The sequence below is a fragment of the Miscanthus floridulus genome, unplaced genomic scaffold (assembly GCF_019320115.1).
Source record: "Miscanthus floridulus cultivar M001 unplaced genomic scaffold, ASM1932011v1 os_1712_1, whole genome shotgun sequence".
Classification (NCBI taxonomy): Eukaryota; Viridiplantae; Streptophyta; class Magnoliopsida; order Poales; family Poaceae; genus Miscanthus; species Miscanthus floridulus.
Window position 1 is genome coordinate 19,751 of NW_027097871.1, and position 13,857 is coordinate 33,607.

General features: G+C 47.0%; 2 pseudogenes; both read right to left on the reverse strand.

Moving 5' to 3' along the window:
- Positions 1–8,757: 8,757 nt before the first annotated feature.
- LOC136534243 (glycosyltransferase BC10-like) lies at positions 8,758–10,075 on the reverse strand (annotated as a pseudogene).
- A 2,142-nt stretch (positions 10,076–12,217) lies between these two features.
- On the reverse strand, positions 12,218–13,530 carry LOC136534245 (glycosyltransferase BC10-like; annotated as a pseudogene).
- Between the last annotated feature and the right edge of the window lie 327 nt (positions 13,531–13,857).

The following is a 13,857-nucleotide window of genomic DNA, read 5'->3' on the forward strand; positions in this document are numbered from 1 at the left end:
GCAGTGGTGAATGAGGGAGAGTTACCCTAGGGGCTAGTATAAAAAGAGATAAGATGGCCCCCACGGTAATAGCTAATATGGGCCAAATTTCTAGTTGAAATTCAAAGTGCGGCACTACCGTAGGGTAGGCGCGACATAACCATACTTTCTAGTACAACAAATTTAGCTACTAACTAAGTACCTCTATATATATAGGATATGGACACATATCTCAAGCACACTATGATCAGCAACAAATAATCAATACAAACAGTTATCATAATGTACTTGTTTCTTATGATAAAATATTTTAAGCATAATATTTATACTTTTGCAATTCATTTCTCCTATCCATGCTAGTTCATCAATCAAGGCGTGCTATAGTTCAAACCACATTACAAGAATCAAGTATATTTAGCTCACTACGTAAAGCACAAAACCTTGACTCATCAAGAGGCTTAGTGAAGATATCGACTAGTTGCTTTTCGGTGCTCACATGGCAAATTTCGATATCTCCTTTGACTTCGTGGTCTCTCAAGAAATGATGTCGAATGTCTATGTGCTTAGTTCTTGAGTGTCTTATGGGATTGTTGACTAACTTTATGGCACTTTTGTTGTCACACGAGAGTGATATTTTAGTGAAGTGACATTCCGAAATCTTAAAGGATTTGCCTCATCCAAAGTAGTTGAGCACAATATGCACCAGCTGCAACATACTCAGCCTCGGTGGTGGAAAGGGCTACACAATTTTGCTTTTTAGAACTCCAAGACACTAGGGACCATCCAAGGAATTGATATGTCCCCGAAGTGCTTTTTTGATCTACTTTGCAACCGGCGTAATTGAAATCTGAATACCCAAGTAGATCAAACCTAGAGCCCTTAGGATACCACAAGCCAAGGTTAGGAGTATTTACTAAATATCTCAAGATTCTCTTAATGGCCACTAAGTGACACTCTTTCGAGTTAGCTTGAAATCTAGCACACATGCACACACTAAGCATAATATTGGGTCTAGATGCGCATAAATAAAGTAGAGAGCCAATTATGGAGCGATATACCTTAGTATCCATGGCTTTCCCTTCATCATTGGATCTAGATGTCCATTGGTTGGCATGGGAGTTTTGATAGGCTTGGCATTCACCATATCAAACTTCTTGAGTATGTCATGGGTGTACTTTGTTTGGCCAATAAAAGTTCCATCCTTCACTTATTTGATTTGAAATCCAAGGAAGAACTTCAATTCACCCATCATGGACATCTCAAATCTCTTGGTCATGATCCTACTAAATTCCTCATAAAAATGATTAGTACTACCAAATATTATGTCATCGACATGTATTTGGCACACAAATATATCTTTGCCAACTTTATGAGTGAAAAGGGTAGGATCGACTTTGCCTATTTCAAAGCCTTGTTTAAGCAAGAATTCCTTAAGGCATTCATACCATGCTCTTGGTGCTTGCTTAAGCCCATAGAGCGCCTTTTGATGTTTGTAGACATAGTTGGGAAACTTGTGATCTTTAAAGCCTGGTGGTTGCTCAACATAGACAAGTTCTTGAATAGGGCCATTGAGAAATGCACTCTTCACATTCATTTGATATAGCTTGAAGTTGTGATGAGCGGCATAGGCTAGAAGCATTTGAATTGCTTCAAGTCTTGCCACCGGTGCATATGTTTCCTCAAAGTCCAAGCCCTCTACTTGAGTGAAACCTTGAGCAACCAACTTTGCCTTGTTCCTTGTCACAACTCCATTCCCATCTTGCTTGTTGCGGAAGACCCACTTGGTGCTAAAGACATTGGTATTGGGTTGTTCCACCAAAGTACACACTTGGTTTCTTTTGAAGTTGTTTAGCTCTTCTTGCATGGCCATCTCCCAATCTGGATCTCTAAGTGCTTGTTCTACCTTAAGAGGCTCCAAAGAGGAAGCAAACGAGTAAAATTGGCAAAAGTTTGCTAAATGTGAATGAGTTGGTACTCCCTTTTGAAGACTCCCAAGGATGTTGTGAACGGGATGATCCCATTGAATTGTTTGCCTTAGCCTTGGATGCTCAATGGCCTCTTGTTCATCTTTTGGATCTTCATCATCATCTTGCTCAAATATGGGTTGTAGGTTTTGTCCTCAAGCCAGAGTCAAATTAGCTGTTGCTGACTATGTAGGTGTGGTAGTGCTGCCCTCAAGTGCAGCACTGTCACGCTCTAGAGTTGTAGCAGATTTCTTGTTGTTGGCCTTGTCCTTTCCTTTCTTCTCCTTCTTGTTCCCCTTCGACACTTGGTATGACTCATCATCATCTCCATCTTTGGAACTACTTGATATGATTGATGATGCACTTATTGCCTTCTCTTCTTCTTCCTTCTTCCTAGCTTCTCTTCTTTTTCTTCTTGCTTCTCTCTTGAGTCTTCTTTCTTCTTTCCTTTGCTTCTTCTCCTCTAACCACTGCTCCTCCTCTCTAGCTTCTCTTTTTAGCTTTCTTGCCTCCTTCCTTCTTCTTCTCTCATTATCATCGAGAGCTCTTTCAGCGTCGGTAGCCTCAATATGTGGTAGTGTGGTGTTGCTTGTTGTCGACGCGCTCAGCTCGCTGCTCTCCGTGTCGATATCCCCCGCTTCATGCTACTAGTTCCTCCTTTGGGCTCCATACCTTACGTGGTGAAGCATATATGAGGTAACCTACTCTGATACCACTTGTAGGATCTCTGGTTGGCCTAGAGAGGGTGAATAAGCCTGTCAAAACAAACACTCAAACTTTTATCAAATTCACCCTGTGGCACTACCGGACCCCAACACTACCGGGCCAGAACAGCGACACTACCGCACCTGCAAACAACTTCGAGTCATAGTTCAAAATCCGTGAATGAAAACTTAGATCGGAGAAATTTCTTAGCTTACTGCAGGTATGACAATCACATATTAAGAGCTAGAAGTGTGAGGAACACCACACACAAGTAGATCGACTAGAAACCCTAGAAATCAGCCCAACCACAATATGTATGCAAGTAATGTAATTTAAGCACAAATGACACAATGATTTATCCTATGGTTTGGCTCGCCACCAAGGCTTGCCTACCTCCATGTTGTTGAGGTTAGCCACTAAAGCTTAGGGATTTCCAACCCTTTCTCGTTCTCAAATCAAGAGACTTAACTTTTGAGATGAGGAGTGAGTTTACTAACTTTAAGAGATGGTTACAAACCTCCCGGGGCTACCACACAAGTTGGCAAGCTCCATAAGTGATGCTCTAGCCGGCTAGGAGCCAAGCTCTAAGAGCAACAAACACAACCGCTGGCCAAAATGTGAACCAAGTGCCCTTTCGAGTTGGAGAATCAATGGAGCTATTCTCTAATCGAGTTTTGGACCCTTTTCCCTCAAAGATTGATGGGGAAATCAATGGATTTGCTTGGGGGCTTGAGATCAATAATGGAGGGAAAGAGAGAGAGAGAGAGAGCTCCTTTTCTATTTTGGATCAGCTGGAATGAGCAGGAACTAGAAGAAAGACATTGGGGAGGAAGAGGATGGGTATAAATGCACCCTCAGCCCTAACGGTCACTTAAGTCACGATAGTGCCGCACTGCGGCAGTGCCTCTCTTCAAGTGCGATAGTGCTGCACCATGCAAGATATCAAGGGTAAGAGTGAAGTGTAGATTGTCTTGGCTATGAATCTGAGGATATGTGTGTATGTTTGAGCACTTGATAGCACATATTAGCTTAAGCATTGTGTCTCCCTTTGAGACTAAGTGCCCCCAATTACAAATATCAATGGCTTCAAACTCAAAGGAGGTTTAAATTCTTTTATATTTTGAGATTGAGTATAGGAAAAGTCATACTATAAAGGAGGACACAATGCTTGAGCTAACATGTGCTACCAAGTGCTCTATCTTACACCTACATCCTCAGTTACTCAGCCAAGACAGCCAGCACTTCACTCTTACCCTTGTTGTCTTGCCTTGTGCGGTAGTGTCGCACCTGAAGAGAGGCACTGCCGCTGAGTGGCACTACCGCACTTGAGCCACGTCACTGCCATGACTTAAGTGACCAGTTGGGGTATTTATACCTTTTCTCTTCCTCTCCAACGTCTCTCTTCTCTCTCTAAACCATTCAGTTCACCCAAGAACTTAAAAGTGCTCTTCTCTCTCTCCTCCATTAGGTGACCTTAAGCTCCCAAGCTTCTCCATTGATTTCTCCATCAATCATTGAGAGAAAAATGTCCCAAACTCGATTAGAGAGCAGAAACACTGATTCTCAAAGCCTAAAGAGCACTTGGTTCATGTTTTGGCTGGTGGTTGTGTTTGTTACTCTCGGAGCTTGGCTCCTAGCCGGCTAGAGCATGCCCGTGGAGCTTGTCAACTTATGTGACAGCCCCGGGAAGTTTGTAGCCATCTCTTGCAGCTAGTAAACTCACCCCTCATCTCAAGAGATAACTCTCTTGACTTGAGAACGAGGAAGGATTGCAAAGCCCTAGCCTTAGTGGTAACCTCAACAACATGGATTTAGGTAAGCCTTGGTGGCGAGCTGAACCATAGGATAAATCATTGTGTAACCTTGTACTTGATTTACTTCACTTGCATTTGACATTGTTGTTGAGGTAGATTCTACGGTTTGGGGCCGATCTACTTGTGTGTGGAGTTCCTACCACTTTTAGCAATCGATCTATGAACCTTGTACCTGTAGGAAGCTAAGGAATTTCTCTTATCTAAGTTTTCATTCACTGATTTTGAACTGTGACTCGAAGTTGTCTGTAGGTGCGATAGTGCCGCTATTATTGCCCGGCAGTGCCGTTGTCCGGTGGTGCCGCGAGGTCAGAGCGATAGTGCCATGGGTGAAATTTGACATCTGCTTGAGTTTTGTTTTAACAGGCCTATTTACCCCCTAGGCTAACCAAAGATCCTTCAATGACTTGGTCATCCACAAGCTCCGATGGATGATCACCAAGCTTCCAATCACCATCGAGCCGTCTAGGTGATGGCGATCATCAAGAGTAACAAGCACGAACTCTCGCTTGACCCAACCATGTCTAATGAGAATAGTGGATGCACATTTGCTACTCTCTACGCACTAATGAGGTCCTTAATCTTGGATTAGCAAATCTCAATCACCCCACTAGGCTCTTGTTCTCCCTTGCACTTCAAAGTGTTTCCTCAGCTGAACAAATAGGGCAAGAGAGACTAAAAGCATGAGATGGAGGGGTATAAATAGCCCCAACCCAAGGAACTAGCCGTGAGCCCTCCACTCAGCCTTTTTGGGGGCACCGGACAGCAATGTGGCACACCTCCACCTCTTGTCTGGTGCCACCCCAACTGGCTACTTTTTAAGTGACCGTTGCTGGGCTGGCACCGCCACCCTAGGGGCGGTGCCCTATCCGATGCCATGAAGGCCTGGGGGTACTCTCTAGAAAAAAGTGGCGGTGGTATCGCCACCCTAGGGCGGTGCCCTGTCCGGTGCCAACCCTAGTGACCTAGCCTCTGGATAAAAGGGGGGTGGCACCGCCACCCCCATGTCGGTGACAAGGGCGGTGCACACCACCATGTCCGCTGCCATCCAGCAGTGCAAACCTTGATTCGATCGTCGTTTTGAATCGCTTTCCAACTTTCGATGATCTTGGGCTTCCTCTGAGCTATCTAACGCTAGATTTAACAAATGTGCACCACATTCTTCTCACTAGACACGTCTACGTCAAGCTACCCATCCATGCCCCCTTTATAGTATGGCCAAATGAAAAACAAAGTCTTACAACTAATCTAAGTGTCTCTCAACGTCAACTGATACTTAGAACTAGTCCATCCTTAACTTTGTCATCCATCCTTTGAAAAAAACGAAACGAATTCGATCGCCGGGGGCATGAATACCATAAGTGCCCAATCAATCACCATTATCATGACCTAACTTATAATGTCTCTGTAAAACACATGTTAGTCACGATAATCTTGTGTAGTCATTAATCACCAAAAACACAACTAGAGGCCTAGATGCTTTCAGTTTGTTTCGAATTGGCCTGCCATAAGGCGTCTGGCGGGTGGTAGAGAAAATCATGCAATACCTGAACTGCACCTAGTTTATTTTTTGAACTGATGATCTTCAACCGTGGCTGTAAACGTAGTTCAATTCTCTACTTGAGAGTTAAGAAACTTTTTTTTCGAATACGCAAAAGATTTGCGCATCATTGTAATTAAGAAGAAGAGTTGAACTATACAAACGACGCGCTTCTGATGAGCGCCCGAGGAGATCTTACAGCCGTAGGCTGGACCATCCTAGTATATGATTTTTAAACTTCTATATTACATATAAGGATATACAATCCGAGCTAAAAACGGTACCCTTTCATGCATCTCTGATGTACCCTCTCTCTAAGACATTTTATCAACCGTGAACGAATCTTGGGTGCTAGATGCACTTCCCACGTGACTAAACAGTTGCTGTTGGAGGCTATTCCTTTCGTAGTCCTTGGAGGTACACAACACGATAACAAAACCAGTTATAAAAAAACACGATAACAAAACCTGACACCTACTACTTGTTTGGAAATGATAATAATAATCGGAATTATTCCTCTGCAGACCTAATCCTTGTTTCTTCGACCCAAGTATTTTGAAAATAAGACTATTGGGAAAATATTGAAGACCTGAAAATTCATATTTCACATTTTCCTGTAAGCCCTTAAGAAATAGTAAGAAAACTTTTACTCTTATAAATAATAATGTTCTTCTTTATATAATATTATTACTAGGTTGCTCATATTTTTAGATATACACGACTTAATGTAGCTTTCCGTGGAAGTCGTTGACAATTTAGTTAAATGGAAGCAGTTGGTTGTGAAAGCATGTGGGAAACTAGATAACCAACAACATTCAATAACGCAAAACCTCAATACAAGCAATGTATTCTTGCAGTTCAATCAATGTATAGTCAGTTAGTAGACTAAATTGTGATGCCTTTAAATAAATCTTTATGCAAGCTGAAACTACCCTTCAAAATCAATATACCTTTATTTGGTTCTTATTTAGGGGAGTGATTTTAATAAAGACAATCTTATTAAGCAGAAGTAGAAAAGGTGTTGAGAGTTATTGCTTTTGCAATATTAGGGCAACTCCAACAGCTTGGCTAAAATTAATAGCCAAATTTTATTGTTTAGTCATTTTATAAAATAGAAAACTTCTAAAAAAAGAAGAGATTTACAACAGCCTTGCTATTTTATAAAATATGATAGCAGGTGCTCGTGGTTGGCTATATATGGTCATCGAAAATCAAGGATAGCTAGTTTCCCATTTTACAAAGTCAGATAGCATATCTGTTGGAGTTTTTTTTAAATATAAAAATTCTAAAATAGCCTCCACAGTAAGAATAGTCAAGTTGCTAAGTCATTCGACGCTGGTTAATCAATTGTCATGTGGCGCACTCTATCGGGAGTGGTTCACGTTGTATTTGGCTTACGACCAGCAAGGGACACAACAACATTTCCTTGGACCTTGACAAGAACAAGTACTCAAATTTATAGTCCAAGGCCGTGTTTAGTTGGCCACCGATTTGGCGCTGCCGGAATTCAGTGACACTGTAGTGACACTGTAGCGTTTTGTTTGTATTTGGTAATAATTGTCCAATTGTTGACTAATTAGGTTTAAAACGTTCGTCTCGCAAAGTACAACCAAATTGTGCAATTAGTTTTTGATTTCGTCAACATTCAGTACTCCATACATGTAACGTAAATTTGATGTGATGGGGAATCTTCTTTTTGCATAGTGCCAAATTCTGAAAAACGGAGGAACTAAACATGGCCCAAAGTTTTTTTTGAGGGAAATTTATAGTCCAAAGTTTGTGTAGGAGCAAGCGCCATCATTTCGCATATTTGGTCGAGATAAAACGACGCGTTTTTATATTAGAGATTATAGGTAATTTCCTGGCCTATATTCTGGACACACTTTTGGCCCATCCTTGAAAAGGAGAAGGACGCCTGATTTTTTTTTTCTCTCAAAAGGACGGACCTAGATTGAAGTGGGCATATGGCATATCGCGTGATGGAGCCCATGATAATCGAGATCTTCACTAACTATGTGTAGTTGTTTCTTAATACCATTGGTGCTTTAGTCTCATTGCTCTTAATTGCCTTTTGATAGATTATTTTAATAAGCTAGAGGCTTGAAAGTATAATAACTAATAGTTAAGAACTTACGTAGATGCTGGAATAAAATTTCCTTTTTCTTAAAGACACTTTGCGCCTTAACCTACCTAGGCCTTCAAATTAAGAAGCCCTCACCATTTTATGGGCTGCCAGTTTCAACTACTGCTCGGCCCAGCTATAGCCAAACCGAGATCCGGCCCAGCACAAGTGAACAAAGTCAGGCTCCTCAACCAAGGCCCGCCTTTTCCGCCCAAATCACCGGAACCTCCGCTCTCCCGGTCTCCCCTCCGATTCCCGTGCCGAGGAGGGAAGCACGCAACGCAACCGGCAGCTCCCTCCATTGCCAACGTCCGCGCTGGTCGCGGCGGCGGCGCACGAGAGGTGCGTGCTCCGCCTTCCGCCCGCGTTACCCACCACCACGCCGCGCAACTACAACGTGCCGACGCCATGCCGCCGTGAACCCAGCCAGCAGCCCAGCACCATGTTATCAGTTGACAAACGAGGTGTTCATGATGCTGTGTGTATGGTTCTAAAAAAATTCAGAGTTTATTCTGCTCCTGATACTGGACTCTCTGCCTGTGATCCCAGCTCAACCTGGATCGGTCAGCCACGACGCAAAGAATAGTAGAATGCTATGGTACACTCCCTCTGCTCATCCGGTGGATCGCCTGCAGGTCAGCCGAAGCCCATGACCTTGGGCGCCAGCCGGAGCAGCGGCTGGAGCGTGTCCGGCGAGAACTTGCGCGCGAACAGGTTGCAGATGCCCTTCCTGGCGCCGTTGTAGAAGCAGCGCCTGCCGCCTTCGTTCCTGATCTCCCTGATCCGCTCCTCCGTCACCTCGTCGGCGCCGTGGGTGTGCGGGTGCCGGTTGACGGGCCGCTTCCAGTCCGCGTACGTGAGCGTGCGGTTGGCGTTGCGGCGGCCCCACCCCAGCAGGCTCACCAGCGTCGGCAGGTAGTGCTCGTCGATGAGGCACTCCCTCCGCCCCACGCAGAAGTCGCGGAACGCCGGGAAGCAGGAGTCGTCGGCGACGGACTCCAGCGCCAGCGAGCGGTCCATCTCGAACCACTGCGCGCCCTTGCGCCACCGCGCCAGCGTGATGTTGCGGGTGGCGAAGAAGGGCCGGTACCGCGACCGGCTGCCGCCGTTCTCGTAGCAGTCCACGAAGCTGGTGTCGGAGCCCTGTCAGGAAGGCGTACACGGTGGGGAAGTCGTACACCGGGATGCACGCCTCGGAGAAGAGCGCGAACCGCTCGTTGCCCAGGTCCAGCAGCGCGTTCGCCAGCAGCCGCCGCTCCGCCTCCACCAGGCTCGCGTCGCCCCATTTCGTTATCTGCAATAAAACCACCGAGATGAAATATATAGTTTCGTATTGTCAATGTAGCACGAGATTCATCAATACATTTTGTTTTTTTCAGATCGAGTGCTCTGGATCTTGTTTACCTGGCTCGGGATGTAGCGGCCGTAGAACGCGGAGTCCGGCGGCGGCGAGCCCGTGTAGGACGGGTGGGCGTGCACGTAAATGGAGTACCGCCCTTCGTGGCCCGCGAAGAACTTCTCCCACAGAGGCCGGAGCGGCAGCTCCCCCCTGACCAGAAACAAGAAAGCCACCTTGGGCACGCGGCTGACCGGCGTGCGGCGGACCATTGGCGCCATGGACGCTCGCCAGTACAGCTCCTCGTCAGGTCATGTTGTGCATGACGCCGCTCGGGGAAAGGAAGCCCGCCGACCGAAGCTGAGGGTTTTGCGGCGGAGGCGGCTGCGACGGCGGTGTTGGTGGCGTCGTCAGCGGCGGACGCGAAGACGACGACGGCGCAGCGCTAGAGCGTAACGACGGTGGCATGAAAGGGAGGTAGTATCGGATGAACATGGCGTTGGAGGAGGTCACGCCGAGAACGAATCCCAACGAGACGAAGAGAAGCATGGATGCCACGCCGATGAGCCTCCCGCCTAAACGAGACGCCGCCCGCGTGGGCTTCTTCGTGTCTTTCATGGCTATGGCTTGGCTTCAAGCTAGCATGCGTGAGGGAGAAACGCTCTGCCCTGGCCATGCACTTGCAGCCTTATACAATGGTTGCTACTCTACTGGCTACTGCCTCGTCGAGGGAATCGGAATTCACGCACGGCGCCGATCGCTTTGCTTTCGCTGCAAATTAACATGGCTTGTTCGTGCAAAAGCTACTAGTGTACTACGTGCCCGGCCTGATTCACTTCACGAGTTGTTAGTAGGATGCAAGCAATCGATGGGTCGTAGTTTCATCCTTTGCGTTGCTTCCGCTATGAACTACCGATGGATTTTTTTTTTCTCAACACGTAGAGGAGCTATACGCATCATTATATTAAGAAGAAGAATAATGATAGCTGTTTAGGCAACTCAAACAACCCCTTACAAGGGCATTACAATCGAAGAAAACACAAAAAACACAAAAAAAAGTAAATAATACCAAAGATCGATAAAACAGTCATGGCCAAGAGCTACGAAGCCCTTTAGCTCCCGCTACCATAACTTGGCCTCATCACTAATATCTTGCATGATGAAACCAATTAAAATTGGGCAGAGACCCCTCAAAGACAACTATTTCTATGCTTCTAAATCCAACATGCCACAGTGACGACTAAACTACCGATGGAGAATTATAAACAGCTCCATATCTATTTGTTACATATAATATTGTGCAAAAGGATCATCTTATATGAGGAGAAGAAAAAAACAATATATCCTTAGCTAGGAGCACAGCAAAAGAGGAGCCCGCCAACGGTCAAACTATAGACGAGGAATATATCAAAGGCCCATCCAAACAAAACATTTTTCTCTAGTCTAGGTAACAAAATGTTTTGAGATCAATCATCACTCGTTTCCCTCCCATAGATCTAAAATAAACGGTCCAGATTAAATTTCCCGCTCTTCATCTTATCTTCTTTTCCCTTCATCTCCCTCTGCTTGCATGGACACAACCATGATGCCCTACTCACCCCTGTCGCCTCTGCCTCCCTACCCAGCTTCGGCGGCTCACCCGCCACTAGTCCGCAACTGTTTAACACGCCCCTAAAATCCATTGGATGTGTCTCCTCCTCGCCATCTCCTTTCATCTCTAGTCGAGCTCCCTCACTGTCACCACCTCTCCCCCAGCTTCGATGGCTCCCCACGGCCTCCGCCGCCACCTACAAACTCTGCAACACTAACCCCATGGAGGTGGTCAGGCTATCACCATGACGTTCATGCCCTTGCCACGTCCAACTGTCTTCCCCCCATTGCTCGACTGGCGACACCATTGCTGCCTCATCTCGCACCCGCCACTATCGTTGGGCTGACTTTTTGCCCCAGCGATCCAACTAAGCCCCATAGACTCAGGTAACCCCCCGAACCCTAAACCCTAACGCTACCCTTACCGGAGTTGTGGAAGGTCACGTGGCATCTTTGGATTGGGCACAAAAATTCGAAGTGATAGGAAGCCTTGAATCACTCGAGTTATATTTAGCTTTACTCATCAATAAAATAAAGAATTCCAACTTTATGCCCCTGTTCATGAAAGAGGATAAGGCGAGGTTGAAGTCGAATTTTTACTTTCATCCTATTTTATTCTGGCTAAATTATTTGTAGTGAGAATGACCTGTCTTTTTAAGTACCACAAATAAAGGGCTTATAATTTCGAACGGGAGTGAAAGTAAGGCACATGGCGTGGTACTGTGCTGCGAACAAACATATTTGCGGCCTCAGTGTCTTTGGTGTGGTGGTTCGAGGTTTGTTTATCCCAGCTGTCTATCAGACCATCACTCCGATCGATGTTCCATCCGTTGAAAACTCAACACACTGAGAGGTGGCTTGACCTCTGATCCGGGTAGAAGAAAGGAAACTTAGGATTGACACAAGTGGTAGGCACACCGTAACCGAGCGTGGATGCATAACTTGTGATGCATGTTCTGATCTGTTTCTAGATTCTTCTGGGTCAACATGCCCAACCAGCAACCAGTAGTGATTCCAGTAGCACAAGTCCGGTGCAAAATCGTTGGCTTTTTCACTCAACAACCTTTTTGTCGAAATAAATAAGCAACTGTTTTCGACCTCAGATGCGCCAGTAGGAAGTACTGTAAATCTGTAACGATACAATTAGCTCTTGACCATGAGGTATTGAGGTCACCCAAAGCCCATGACCTTAGGAGCCAAGCGCAGCAGCGGCTCGAGCGTGTCCGGCGAGAACTTGCGCGCGAACAGGCTACAGATCCCGTCGCGGGCGCCGTTGTAGAAGCAGCGGTTGCCGCCGTCCTCCCTGATCTTGTTGATCAGCTCCTCCGTCACCTCAGCGCCGTCGTGGGTGTGCGGGTGCATCCCCTGCGGCCGCTTCCAGTCCGCGTACGTGAGGCTCCGGTTGGCGTTCCGGGTCCACCCCAGCAGGTTGAGCAGCGTCGGGAGGTAGTGCTCGTCGGTGAGGCAGCGCCACCGCCCGACGCAGAAGTCGCGGAACATCTGGATGTAGGGTTCGTCGGCGACGACCTTGAGCGCCAGCGCCCGGTCCATCTCGAACCACTGCGCGCCCTTGCGCCAGTGTTCGATGGTGATGTTGGTGCGCTCCGCGAAGAACCTGTCGTAGCGCGCGCGGCAGTCGCCGTTCCCGTAGCTGTCGACGAAGCTGGTGGCGGAGCCGGTGAGGAAGGCGTAGACGGTGGAGAAGTTGTAGACGGGGATGCACGCCTCCGACAGCAGCACGAAGCGTTCGTTGCTGTGGTCCTAGGAGCGCGCTCGCCAGCAGCCGGCTCTCTGCCTCCACCAGGCTCACGTGTCCCCATTTCGTTTCCTGTACACGTACGTCGTCCAACAATGAGCAGCACATCCATGGTTGCGCTGGAACGAGAAGTTGCAGAGCACTTTGCAGTGCTAGAATTTCATTTACCTTGCTTGGGATCATGCGGTCCGTAGAACACGGAGTCAGGCGGCAGCGAGCCGGTGTAGGAGGGATCAGGGTGCACGTAAATGGAGTAGAGCTCTTGGTGCCCCGCGAAGAACTTCTCCCACAGAGGACGCAGCGGCAGCTCACCTCTCACCAGGAACAAGAAGGCGATCTTGGGCACACGGCGATAAGGCGTGCGATGGGCCTTCGGCGCCATAGACGCCCTCCAGAACAGCTCCTCGTCGGTCATGTTGTGGATAACGCCGCTTGGCGCAAGCAAGTCCATCAGCCCCATTCGTAGGTTCTGTGGTGGAACTGGCAGCAATGGCGTTGCTGCTGGTGGAGGTGGCGGCGGCGGAGACGGCGTAGACGGCGGCAGTGGTGGTGGCGTCGGAAAGGGCAGTGATGCAACGAAAGGGGTGTAACTGTAGATGTTTGGAAACTTGGCTATGGACGCCATGCCGAGGACAAATCCCAAGGAGACGAAGAGAAGCATATGAACCACGTACAGGAGTTTCCCGACTGAGCGCGGCGCCCGCGTGGGCTTGTTTGTGTCCTTCATGGCTTAGTCTCAAGCTAGCCAGCGGTATGAGCGAGAGAGAAATGCAGCTGCTGCCTTGGTTATACTACTGCTACTGACTATTCTGCTGGTGAGATCGACTCGTCGTGCAAATTGGCATGGCTTGTTCGTGCAAAAGTTAGGAGTATTCAGTAAGCTAGTTAGTATCAGCATACGTGGGATGCCTATCGCAAGGAAGGAATAACCTATATGAGGCACAGGTTCAACTCCCCTTTGCTTCCAGTAGGTATCATCGGTACAAATATATAAATTGCACGACTATTCACTTTGTGTAAATTGTGTAAAAAAAATGAACTTATGCCCCTTATG